Consider the following 12696-nt stretch of genomic DNA (forward strand, 5'->3'; position numbering starts at 1 on the left):
GTTTCTCTGTTCTATACTGTCAGGGTAAACAGCTGTCTTTTACTATCCACTCCCAAAATAGCCCCTGATGGCTGAGATGTGGGCATTTAGTTGATAAATATATATATCACAGATTTCTCGAGTTTATAATTTAAAAGAAAGGGTATAGAGACAAGGGCTAAAAATTCACTGGCTGCCTTCATTCATTGGACAAGCAGGCTGTCTGTACCCTCTCTGGGCAAGGGCAGGGGTGGTAGAGGGACAGAGAACAATACCACTTCAGCACTGAGGAGGGTTTTGCGGGGAGTCCAGCAGTGATAATCAGCAGGGATGGTGGGGCTTGGTTTCTCCTGGTGCAACCCCCAAGCCTGGGCCTTGCTATCAGTGCTCCTAAAAAGTCTGCCCCTAGAGAGCATTTGGATTAACTGGTCTAATCTGCTTTAGATTCTCCACACTGTGCCTACCCAGAGGCAGACTGCTGGTCACCCAGGGAGGGACCCGGTACCCCTCAAGGACCTGCGGAGCAAGGATGTGTCTGCCCAGCTGTGCAACAAAAATAGCCCCGCCCCCAAGGGGGTCGGGTGGGAGAGTGAGCCTCTTCGCCCTCCATCCAGGGATGAGCAGGGCTGAAGGGGAGGCTAGCCAGTCACCCTGCTCTCTACCCTTCCCTTCCTGGGCTGATCCAGTGCGCAGGGCAGGAAACGGAGCTTTTTCCTGGAGCCGCCATCATCACAGCTTCACTGCTGCCGGTCAGCCTCAGCCCCACCCTCAAAGACCACAGTTCTCCTCTCCTTTTCAAGTCAACCTGCTTGCCTTGCCCTGGACCGGGTCTCTGTCAGCAGGCTGTGATGGTGCCCCACCTTTGCCCCAAGGGTCTCCCCTGTGACCTTCAGGTAACCACACTTCTCCCCTTCTAGTCCTGCCTCTGTCTGCGAGCTTCCTGCTGATCTGAGGCGAGGCAGCACTTGCCATGGCAACGTGGCGAGGCCTCAGGCAGTGAGCGGTGAGAGGAGGGGCCGCAGGTCGGGTGGCTGCTCCATCTACGCGGCCATCCTGGGGACCTCTGTCCTGCTCTGGGAAGCTGGTGGGGTTTGTTCCTCAACCTCACTGAGCTGACTAAGGCCTTCCATGTTTTCCTTCCTCTTCTGTAAGCATCGACAGACGGTGGCAACTCGTTTTCACAGGTATACTAGGTCTTTTCCTTATTCACAGGGTAATATGCTGCCTCATCAATGTCCACTAGCCACGCTTCTAGCCTCTCTTCCTGTTCCTACCCTCCAGCAGCTATTTTAAAATAATCAGTCACATTAAATAGCTGAAGTTCCCGTGGCCTTCTGAACTGCCCTCCCTTCTTGGCAGGGCTTCTACCTCAAACAATCCCAGCAGTTATAACCAAGTCACTTAACCACTCTGTCTTACCGTCTCCACCTGCCAATAGGGATAATAATGCTTAATTATCTCAGAGGGGCGTACGAGGCGCTGCTGGCTGATGCTGGCAGCGTGTGAGATGTGCGAGCGAGGCTGCTCTGCCTGCCTCCTGGCGGGAGGCCTGTTCTCCAGGCCGCCTGTCCTCTCTGGCAGCAGTGAGGGAGGGCAGGGCCAGCCCCAAAGGCCATTCGGGGAGGCCAGCTCCTCCAGAGTCCCTTCTTAATCAGTTACATGAACCAGGGGAGGCGAGGATGGGGCCATGGGTCCACACCTGATAGAAGGTGGAGGGGGCACTTGAAAACGGCTTCAAATCCTAATCCCATGCTGCCTTTTCCTCATAGCAGATAATGAGAAAGAAGAAGGAAAGATAAATGGAGGTAAATGTCCCTGAATATGGAGGACAGGATCATCTTTTTCTATTCAAAAAGGGAAAAAAAGAACTCATTTCTGTTTCACTTTTACAGAGCACGGAGCCACTAGCTTCATCATCATCTCTAGACTGTCCAAGTCCCAGTGAGTGTAGGCCTACAAAAAACCATGTGAGTCTACTGCATTTTTGATGTTTGGGGAGCCTTTGTTGAGATACAAGAATACTAAAGCGTACCTCAAAGTAAAATGAGAAAAAAAATTCGTGTTGCTTTCTTTTTCAAATAAAGCATTAATAAGCACAATGTACTGACTAGGCATAAACGAAGAAGTTTGGTGGTGGTCCCCACATAAGGAGGGGCATGGGGAGGTGGGGGGAATCTCACAAACTGGCAGGAGTATACACTGGCAAAAAAGTTTTAGGAAGTGAACTTTTTTCCTACCCAAATTTTAAATATGCAGTTCTTGACATCACCAAGAGGGGCAGCTGAACATCATGTGCTCAAATGTGGTACCCTGAGAAGGACGCACCATCATTTATGTAATGCATAACCATAGCCCAGTTCTAAGCATGAGGAGAGATCAGACAAACCCCAGAAGAGGAAGCTTCTATTCAAAGTAGGGGCAGTATTCTTTAACAATGACAATATCATAAAAAACAAAGAAAGGCTGTAGAAGTGTTCCAGATTAAAAGAGACTTTATCAACATGACAATGAAATGCAATATCTGATCCTGGACTAGATCTTGTACTAGAAGGAAAAAGTGCTAAAAAGGACATTGGGGGTAAGTTAACAGTATTAGAATACAGACAGTAGATTTAATAAAAGTACTTTATCCATGTTAAATTACTGAAATAGACAACTGTACTATTACAGTTATTAATCGAATATCCCTATTCTTAGGAAATACAGAAATATATACTGAAGCATGTGGGATACTTCATGGGAATAAAAGCCATGATATCTGCAGCAGGCCTTCCAAGAGTTTAGAAAAAAAACCTTTTTTTGGTGGGGAGCAGGCAAATAATAAAGAAATGGGGTGAAATGATAAGAACAAGTAAAAAATCTGGGCAGAGGTTATATGGATATTATTTGTATTATTCTTAGAACTTTTCTTTAAGTTTGACATTACATTAAAAATTAAAAATGTGCAAATTCTTTGGCTCAGCAATTATTTTTCTTGAAGTTAATTGTACAGAACTAGCTATACAAGTGTGCAGAGTCATCTATATAAGAATATTCACTGAAGCACTGTTTGAAATAATACATCAGAAGCTGCCTAGATAGCCATCAAAGAGAGTTTGTTAATTTCTGCAGCTCATTCATACAAAGGATGCCTGAGAAAGAATCTGAGAAATCTACAGGGGTAGCAGCAACAGGTTTCCAAAAGCAGGAAGTAATGTACTAAGCAGGGAAAAGCTCGTATCTATGATACAGTGTCAAGTGACAAAGCAAGGCAACGAATGGATTGGTTTGTATATTGAGACTATTTTGAGACCATAAAAAATATAAACACACACACACATACAAGCTGGAAAGGAAACACACCAAACTATTCATGACAGTGACTTCTAGAGAGTGGGAAGGGAGAGTCTCTTTCGCTTTTTACTTTAAACACAATTTTATTTATTTATTTTTATTTTTTAAGCATTGCTTTGAAAAATAAACCATAATATTTTAAAAACACAGCATTACTAGGGACCTCTTTGGGTCCCTTTGTTCAGATGAGCTGATGTTTCAAGTTGGACCCATGAGGCCCTTCTTCCTGCCTGCTCTGGTCAGTCCTCCCTGGATGTGGGGACTAGGGAGTGGGGGCGAGGACAGGCATTAAGTCTGATGAGTGGGCCCTGTGATAACAACTACTACAAGCCACAGGGGGAAGGGTCAAGTCTGAGTTGGAACAGCAGGAACTGAAGGGTGTCTTCCTCCTGCTGTGAAGAGCCCAGCTGCCTTGGGACAGCCATCTCATTCCTTGGGTTTATGGGTTTCTACTCTGCTCAACACTGACCAGTCTCCTACTTGGCATTTCAGAACTCGAGGAAGCATGTGTGTCGCTCATTAATTAATTTCTTAATTCACTCCACAGTTACTGAGCAGCACACGAAGGCTGAGGTAAACGAGGAAGCCAGGCCAGCTGCTGGGAGAGACAAATGCAGGGCTGGGTGAGACCACGAGGCCTGTGGCAGAGGCTTTGAAGAGCCATTGAGCAGCCTGGAGGAGGGCACTGATGTGAAATCAGGTATAGGCTGTAGAAGCAGTGTTGCGAGCATGGTGAGAGCTAGACTGTAGGCTGAGCTGCCCACGGTTGTTCCCAACCTCATGCTCTTTCTTGGCCTTGGATTCTGCTATCTCAACTAGGCTTGCATACAGAACTTGCTTGGGGTGTGCTGGAACCCCAGCCTGATTTAGACTTTAGTCAATGTTGCTTGCTTCTTATCTGTTCTTTCTCTTGACTAATCTCTCTATTTTCTGATCTACTTTAGCATTTATAGTTTTCCCATTTCTTAGAAAACTGTCTCCTGGAGAGCCTCACACATTCCTAGGCTCAGCTTTCTTCCAACTTGCTGGGTCTAAACCCCTGGTCTGCCTCCCTGCCTATCCTGCTTGAGCCCATGGGAGCCCAGGGCTGGGTGGTTTGGGACCACCTGGGTTCTTCACAGTAGGAAGGAGAAACCCATCAGTGTCTGCACCTCCAGCTGAACTTGACCTTCACACTGTGGCACTTAGTGTCACTTGGGGCCTTCCTAATCTCACCAGAGCCTTGAAACTCTGTCTGGAATTGCAAAGCCAATTCTGTTTCAAATTTCTGTAACTGAAGTCCAAGGCTTTCTCTTCAGAGAGTTCGGAACCCATTTTATTTGGAGCTGGTAAACTGTGAGCCCCTCCAAAACAATTCCTATTCCCACTAGATCCATAGTTTCCTGAGGCCTGGGAACCCACTGTTTTGTAGGAGCCCCAAAAGTTCAGCAGACAGTCTTCAACCACAAGACAAGAGAAACTCTGGCAACTTCCCAAGACCTATGGCCTCTGCACATGTAAGCAGGGCCTGCTCATCTGGGCTTGGTGGACAGCTTCCCGGTGGTTCTACATCCTGTAGGAAACATTTCAGTATCTCTGGAGGCCTCTCAGACTTTCACATTTCTGGGCCCTCCAGTGCTGGGTTTTACTACCTGGGGCAAAGAATGGGTAAGATCAGAACAGGGCAGGGTGGAGTTGGGGGAGGGAGCTCATCCTAGCTCTGGAACAAAGTAGGCATGAGGCAGAGAAGCAGGAGTTAATGAGCTAGCATATTTGTGGGACAGATTGGAGTTTGTCTGCTTCCCCCCTCTTCTACCCTCCCCTCGAGTAAATCAAGTAGATCAAAAGTGTGGGCACCTTTGAAAGGTCATAGCCTAAAACAGGAATTGGTAACCTGGGGACAGATGAGAATGTTAATGTTTCTGGCCAAAGAATTCCAAAAGTTCTCAGGCAAAAATCGTAGAGTGTGATCTTCAGAATGTTATTAGGTTGAGTTTCCAAGCATGACAAAGGAACATTTGATTGGGTTATGGAACTAGCATTGAAAATATTCCCTTTGTCAATGACAAGTGCTGGCCTGGTGGCTAGAGTTGGAAAAGGTAATTTTGCAGCTGTGGTAGTACAGACTGGTTCAGATAAAAGTCATCAATAAACGCTAAAGCTGAGGAAGAGAGAGTGGGGATTTTGATGAAGAACAGGGTATTTTCATAGCCTCACTGTTTTCCCACAGACTGCTTATCAGTTAAAAGAGAAAAAAATATGTAACATACATTGCATGTAAATAATACACTTTGGAGAAGTTGGAGAAAACCTTGACTGGGTGATCAAATCAGTAAGTCCAGTGTGAGGGGGCACACAGACATGATGAATCTTGAGATGTGATACTTTAGGAAGGACACACATCACTTACAGAGACTGTGGCCAAGAATGTAGAAACTGAATCTAATTGTGATGAATACCAGAAATACTCAAAGGAATAATGTTCTATTAATGAAAACAAAAGTGACTGTACTCTTTAAAAAAAAAAAAGTCAATGTCATCAAAGACAAAGAAAGACAATGGAAATATTCCATATTGAAGGAGACTGAAGAGATATGAGGACTAAGCCCTGACCCTGGACTGCAGGTCCTGGAAGGCAGTCACTCTTCATAGAGACTGATTTGAAGAAAATTAAAAATCTTATCCATAGTGTAGCTGTCTTCATCAAATTGGTGGTGGGGGGCAGTTAGCCAAATAAAAAGTTCTCTGAAATATCCTTTTCAAATGATCAGGTATCTAAAGAAATTCTCTGACCAAATAATGGCATTTCCTTTTGTAGTTGTTCCTACAGAGAAGCCAGTGACAAGTGCCCTCAAGCATTTTTATCATGACTTCAAATGTAGGCAGTAAAGAAAATACAACATGGACAATATCCTAGCTTGGATGCTCCCAAAAAATAAAACTTCCCTGAATTTTCCTTAAAGACTGATAGCAGGCATGATCTGAAGGGTTTCTTTCAGGCCTGAAAAAATATTGATACGATTGTTGGGATAAAAATATGGAACACATAAAATGACCCATTGTCATCAAATTGGATGATCTATAGTCTTCAGGTACTGTACTTGTAGCGGCCAATACCTTACCTGAAAGGAAACCTTGGTAAGAGTTCAATCTAAAACAGAATAGAGTAGGTGTGTGGTTGAAGCTGGGTGGTAGTCTAAACCTGGCTAGGTTTCCCCATCTCCCTGGCAGAGCCCCAACTCAGTTCCTATAGCTGACATTATTGACCATGTGAGTTGAAAGGCATTCTGCTAAGTCACTTCAGTCGTGTCCGACTCTGTGCGACCCCACAGACGGCAGCCCACCAGGCTCCCCTGTCCCTGGGATTCTCAAGGCAAGAACACTGGAATGGGTTGCCATTTCCTTCTCCATTGCATGAAAGTGAAAAGTGAAAGTGAAGTCGCAAAGTCGTGTCCAACCCTTAGCGAACCCATGGACTGCAGCCTACCAGGCTCCTCTGTCTGTAGGATTTTCCAGGCAAGAGTACTGGAGTGGGTTGCCATTTCCTTCTCCGTGAAAGGCATTCTAGTGACTCACATTTTTTTTCTTTCCTTTGATTCACATGTATATTCTAACATAATTGCTTCAATTTTGATCTTATTAAGAATTGTAAAAATATTATTTGTTGCAGATGGTTAGGCCTAGTGATGGTTCAACTATTTATTAAGCCTAAATGAAGCGTATGCTTCTTGTAGGTGACTGAATGGACTCTAATATCTTAATACAGGCTTTTTTTTTGCTATAATACCCTATATATTTTTTGAAAAAACCTTACACTGCAAAATTATACAATAAAACAAAAGAGACTATGGGAAAAAAATTGCATTTGGAGAAGACCACTCAAAGTGTAACAAAAAAACAACAGTCCTAGTAAAAATAGCAAACAGGTAAATTAAAACCTGCATTTGCACCAGTGTATCAGTCAGTTGATCCTTTGCAATCAAAATCCTGGATTTTGTGCTTCTTCCTTGGAGATATAGGTCCTGGGAGGCATTCCCATTCCACAGAGATCAGTTTCATTAAAATTAAAAATCTGACACACAGTATAGACTTATTTATCCAAAATATTATAATTTAACATAAAGGATATTCTTCCAGTCTCCTCATTTTTTTGTCTCAGCTTTATCAGGTAGCGGAGTAGAAAATACAGTGGTTCTAGAAACTACTAAACCAGCCACTACTTGCACTACAGAAAGGCTTTTCTGTTAATTTCAACTTTTTTCTTAAGGTCTTCTTATGATGCTAAAGTTTTCTGTTTAATTTTAAGAAACCTTGCCCCTCATTGCTTTACGACATGAGTATCCCAGGAAAGGCTCATATGAGAGCCATTATACTGACATCATTCCCCCATTAACCAACCACATATTGAGAGAGTTTGCACTGAAGAAACAGATGCTATAAGAGAACAGCTATATCTCCATTCCTGTTTTTATGAGGAATCTCAGAGGAGGTGAGAGCAAATGAACATTTATCAAGGATCCACTGGGTACTCTGCTAGACACTTGGTATATTTAAAACCGTATGATTTTCACAGTCATACCTTATTAGAAGTAGGTTCTTATCCTTATTCTATAGATTAGAAAACTGAGGTTCATGAAGTAAAAATCTCACCTGGTTTACATAATATATTAGTAGGAGATCCTGGATTTGTACTTCAGTCTCATTGCCATCCAAGTTTGTACTCTTTATATTACATCAGTCAGATTTTAATGCAAGGATCCCACCATTTGCATTATTAACTGAATTTAACTTTATTGGAACAGATTTTCTCCCCAAATCATGTAAAAATATTTCACTAAGATTCAGAATAATTGATTCTATTTCATCAACTTTTATAGTAATTTGTATTTCGTTACATTTTACAGGACTTTAGAAATTTATTAAAGCACTTTCAGTACAATATTTTTCCTTTGATCTCTACAATCAATAGTCATGTGATATAGACAGAGTACAACATCCTATTCCCATCTGACAAATAACAGAGCCTCAGAGAGGTAAAGTGACTTTTACCATAAGTTAATAATTTGGCCAGGACTCACCATGTTTTCTGGATAAAAATTCAGCCTTGTTCTTATAAATGCTGAGGGGATCACCTTTCAGAATTATCTACTGTGAAGTTCTATGCTTTGAACTGTTTGTCATTAGAGCTATTGGACCGAGTTATGCTACATGTTTTGAAATGTGACGAAAACATTGAAAAATAAAGCAAGGAAAAAATGATTTTAGTGTGTGTGTCATTGAAGATAATGATTACTGGTAGAATAATGCATATCAAAAGCCAATACAAATAAACAACAAAAAAAACTGAGTAATGGATTTCAAATGATGACATATTCTAATTTACTAAAATAATATTCTAATACTGAGAACTATTGTAGAAAAGTAATCATTATTTTAGAATAATAGAACCATAGCGTGTGTAATAACAAGTAATTTAGGAGGAACATAAGCTCCCTTAAAGTGATACTAAGGAACCAGCCCCTCCCCTTGCCCAGGCTTTTGCTCCCACCTTTCACCCCATTCCGTCCACTCCTGTCCCAGTGTTTCCTGGCCAAATCTCTGCCCTTCTAATTTCTCCAGGTAGAATATCTAACTACAAAGCCATTTCATATTATTTTATCAGTGATGTTGGTTTAAAAGCATATGAACTCACACTGCTGGGCAATGGAGGATGGAGCCTTCCTGGATTTTCTGCCATCCTCTACCATCCTTGTATATGCTCAGTTGCTCAGTCATGTCTGACTCTTTGCAACCCCATGAACTGTGGCCTGCCAGGCTTCTCTGTCCATGGGATTTCCCAGTCAAGAATACTGGAGTGGGTTGCCATTTCCTTTTCCAAGGGATCTTCCCAACCCAGGGATCAAACCTGCATCTCCTGCACTGGCAGAAGGATTTTATTTTTTACCACGGAGCCACTGGGAGACATCCTGCTAGTGTGCAAAATTCTCTTCCAAAGAAGTTAAAAAAAAAAAAAATGATGGTGCCCAAAGTCAAGGCCCCATGGCCACTCCTGGCTAAGTCATGGGCCAGAGCCCTGGGGCATGTTCTCAAAACATACACCTCTAATAGTCAAGAAGTAAAAAGATGTGTGCCAACAAGGCAAGTATCTTGTCCCATCTGGCATGGAATAGCAAGATGTGAAGCTGCTGGGTCAGGCCCAGGCAGAACTGGGCTGAGGCTTTGCATTTTAATAGAAAACTCTCAGAAGGTTAATGAATAGAAGGTCAGCTTTGCTCTTGTCACTTGGGTCACCTCCTCTCACCTCTCCCAACTGCTCAATTCCTTGGCCAACAAGAGAAGAAAGGAATGAAGATCTGACAGGTTACTTTGAAAAGCCAGTCACTGCTGACCAAGAAAAAAAAAAAAAATCTACCTCCAAGAAAGAAAGAGCTGGCCAGGAGGAGAGGCAAGCAGCTTGTAATTCACAAGCTGAATCCATGGGCTTTGAACTTTTCTTGATGCCTTTTCCCTCCTTTTTATCAAACACCCAGATGGCATGTGTTCTCTAAGTGAGCAGTATTAGCAGAAGTCTCCACGGATCTTTTCACCAGAGTCTTCTTTTCCCATTTTGTACTCTCTCACTTTCTCACAGGAAAAGGGTTTCCTTGAATGCTTTTGTGGGAGGATTAAAATAAAATCTTCCCTCTAAAATCCTCCCCACATATTCCCCTGGAGCTAGAGTATACGCAGGATGAGGCAGCCAAGTGACCTGTGATCAGCTCTCTGTCTGCTCTTTCCCTTTCTCACTTTGCTCTCACTTCCTCTCTTGCTTACACTCTGACTCACTCTTTCTTTTACCTCTGGATCTATAAGCTACTCTGGAAGAGAGCTCCTTGGCTGCCTTCAGATTTTTAAATTCAGCTTTCCCAGAGGAGGTGTTGTAATATGCTCAGCCTTGATAGGGCTGGTTTTGAGTGACTGGGGTCTTGAGAAAATCACTCTTGTTTCCATGTGCTCTCAGAGGGCTGGATGGAAGGGCCTGGTTTTCCTCTCTTGGATAAACAACTTGCCTTCTAGAGATTCGCTAGTCCCAGATGCCTCTCTGTGAGGAGACTCTGCCCTGGGCAGGGCTCATGAATCAAGCCCTCTCAGGTCCTAAATGCCCTACTAAACTGGGAGCAAGTACCTCCCTGTCCCCAGTACCAACTTCTCTAATGACACAGAGGAGGCCTGCAGAACTAGAGGGAGATTGCAAAGACTCCAGAACCTCCTTCTTAAAAGGACACAGGTCACTGGATTTAGGGCCCACCTTAATCCATCCCATCTTAACTTGATTATATCTGCAAAGACCCTATTTCCAAATAAGGTCACCCTCATTGGTACTGAGGTTAGAACTTCAATGTAACTTCTTTCGGGGGAATAGAAGCAACAAATAACAGGGCCCTTGCAGGGCTAGCATGCCATGATTTTACTGGCCTGCACACCCTCTTCCCAAAACCAGCCTGTTTACAAGTTAGGAGCACACTAATGCACACATTACTTTCTGACCTCTTCCATTCTGATCTGTTCCCCTTTTTGGAAAATCCTCAACCTGTGAGCCCTGGTAACCTTATTCATTTACCCATCCATTCATCCATCCTCCAGTCTATCCATTCTTTCATCCATCCATCCTGTAAACAGTCACTGAGTACCTTTTATGTGCCCAGTTTTACTGCTGAGTTTGCCTCTAACTCATCCAGAAACTTACTCCACCCCTTCTCTCATCTCAGCTGAAAGCCATCTCTCTTTTCTCTAAGCCATGGCTCCAACTTGTATTTACTAAGCATCCAATCAGGAAAGTAAGCTTATATCTTGGTGACTGATTTACAGATACTACTGCCAATCAACATTTTAAATATAAATAACGTTTATTCCCCTTCCCTAGCAGAGGTCCTTGGCTCTTGCAAGGAATCAATGATCCTTGATTGAAAGCTTCATTGACTTCTTGACTCACTCTTTGGGGCTTCAGCTGAGAAGGTGAAATTCTGGCTCTTCGCCCTCTGCTGGGTGTGCTTTAATCCAGGCGCCCTCAGGTTTCAAGCCTTCATTTCTGCATAGTGGCCCCCAGCCTACTCCCTGAGGGTCTGGGTCAGGGTCTCATTTACGGCTTCTCCTCTCTTCCTACCCCCAGTCCAACCCCTAGAGCACAAAGGGTGGAGCAAAGCTACTGGGACCCCACTTGGGTTGCTCACGGTCCTACCCCATGAAGCTGACTCACCTCTCCTCACCATTCCTGCACCATCCCTTTTGAAAGTTTTTCCTCCTGGACAGCTGATTCTCCCCCATCTGTGCTGTGCACCAGCTTTCCCAGCACTCTCCTCCCCTCCACACCCTGTCCTTGCTGGGATGGTCCTCATGGGGCCCTGGCTTCACTCTTTCCCTAATGAATGCTTTTCCACCTCTGAGTTTCAGCCCAGACATTCCTTCCTCAGAATATGTAACACATGCTTGATATCTGTTTCACCATGGTACCTAACAATTGTAATTATAGCACGCAACAACTGTAATTACATGGTTAATTGCATTTGTTGTTTAATGTCCATCTTTTTTGCTAGGAAGGAAATTCAAGGAGCTCAGGAAGCATCTGTTCTTTTTCATTGCTGTATTTTGTACACAGTAGGTGCTTAATATGTGTTTGCTGAGAATGACTGGTGGAGGCACTTTCCTGCAGGTGGCCGGCCCCTCCTGCGTGATGACAGGCACACAGGGAGGAGGGCTTTGCCTGGCGGAACCCATACATCAGGCTTAGAACAGAGAGAAGCGCTGGCCAAGAAACCCGCCCTGGGCCTCGCTCCACTCCCCAGGGTCCGAGCTGGCTCAGGCTCTGAAATCCCATCCTGATTCCACTCATGCTAATAATACACTGGCCTTACTAATAATAATTATGCTGAGTCTTTTTCAAAAGGGCATTTCAGTCAGGGCCTAATATCCCTAACTGAGCATCTGGTGACAAAGTGATCCTGGGAGAGATCGCGGTGGAGCAGGGGCAGGGTTGCTGCTGGAAGAGTGATGTCAGTGGCAGAGCAGGGGCTATGGAGGCAGCGTTTGAACGATTCAACCCTCAGCTTAATTAATGCAACTGGGGAAAGTCCAGGGGACCGTGATTCAGTTTTATTCTGGCTGCAATTAGAGGGGTTCCCCTCTTTTCCTTCCTCGTCTTTGTTCTTCTGCACTTTGTTATCCACCCAAGAGAGAACCTGTTACCCAAGTTCAATGATTGAAAGAAGAGCAAGAAATCATAATCTGAAAACGGCCTCCCGAGGGAAGCCCGGGATCAGACCAGGAGGAGAAGTACGATTTAAATCCAAAAACTGCCAAGAAGAGTGAGGAGAAGTGAAACTGGACCTGATGTCACTGCACAGAAAGCCAGCACACCTTCCTCATTCA

At 43.9% G+C, this 12696-nt stretch overlaps 1 protein-coding gene and 1 long non-coding RNA gene across 2 annotated transcripts in view; one reads left to right on the plus strand and one right to left on the minus strand.

Moving 5' to 3' along the window:
* Positions 1 to 12696, minus strand: part of EPHB1 (EPH receptor B1) — a 456002-nt gene that overhangs the window by 22539 nt on the left and 420767 nt on the right. The gene's annotated exons all lie outside the window — the stretch shown is intronic.
* On the plus strand, positions 978 to 5593 carry LOC145539859 (uncharacterized). The gene is made up of 3 exons (XR_014078007.1): positions 978 to 1163; positions 1872 to 1946; positions 3860 to 5593. It is a non-coding gene; the product is annotated as an uncharacterized LOC145539859 (long non-coding RNA).

The sequence above is a fragment of the Giraffa tippelskirchi genome, chromosome 2 (genome assembly GCF_054371585.1).
Source record: "Giraffa tippelskirchi isolate mGirTip1 chromosome 2, T2T-mGirTip1v1.2.pri, whole genome shotgun sequence".
NCBI classification, from domain to species: Eukaryota; Metazoa; Chordata; class Mammalia; order Artiodactyla; family Giraffidae; genus Giraffa; species Giraffa tippelskirchi.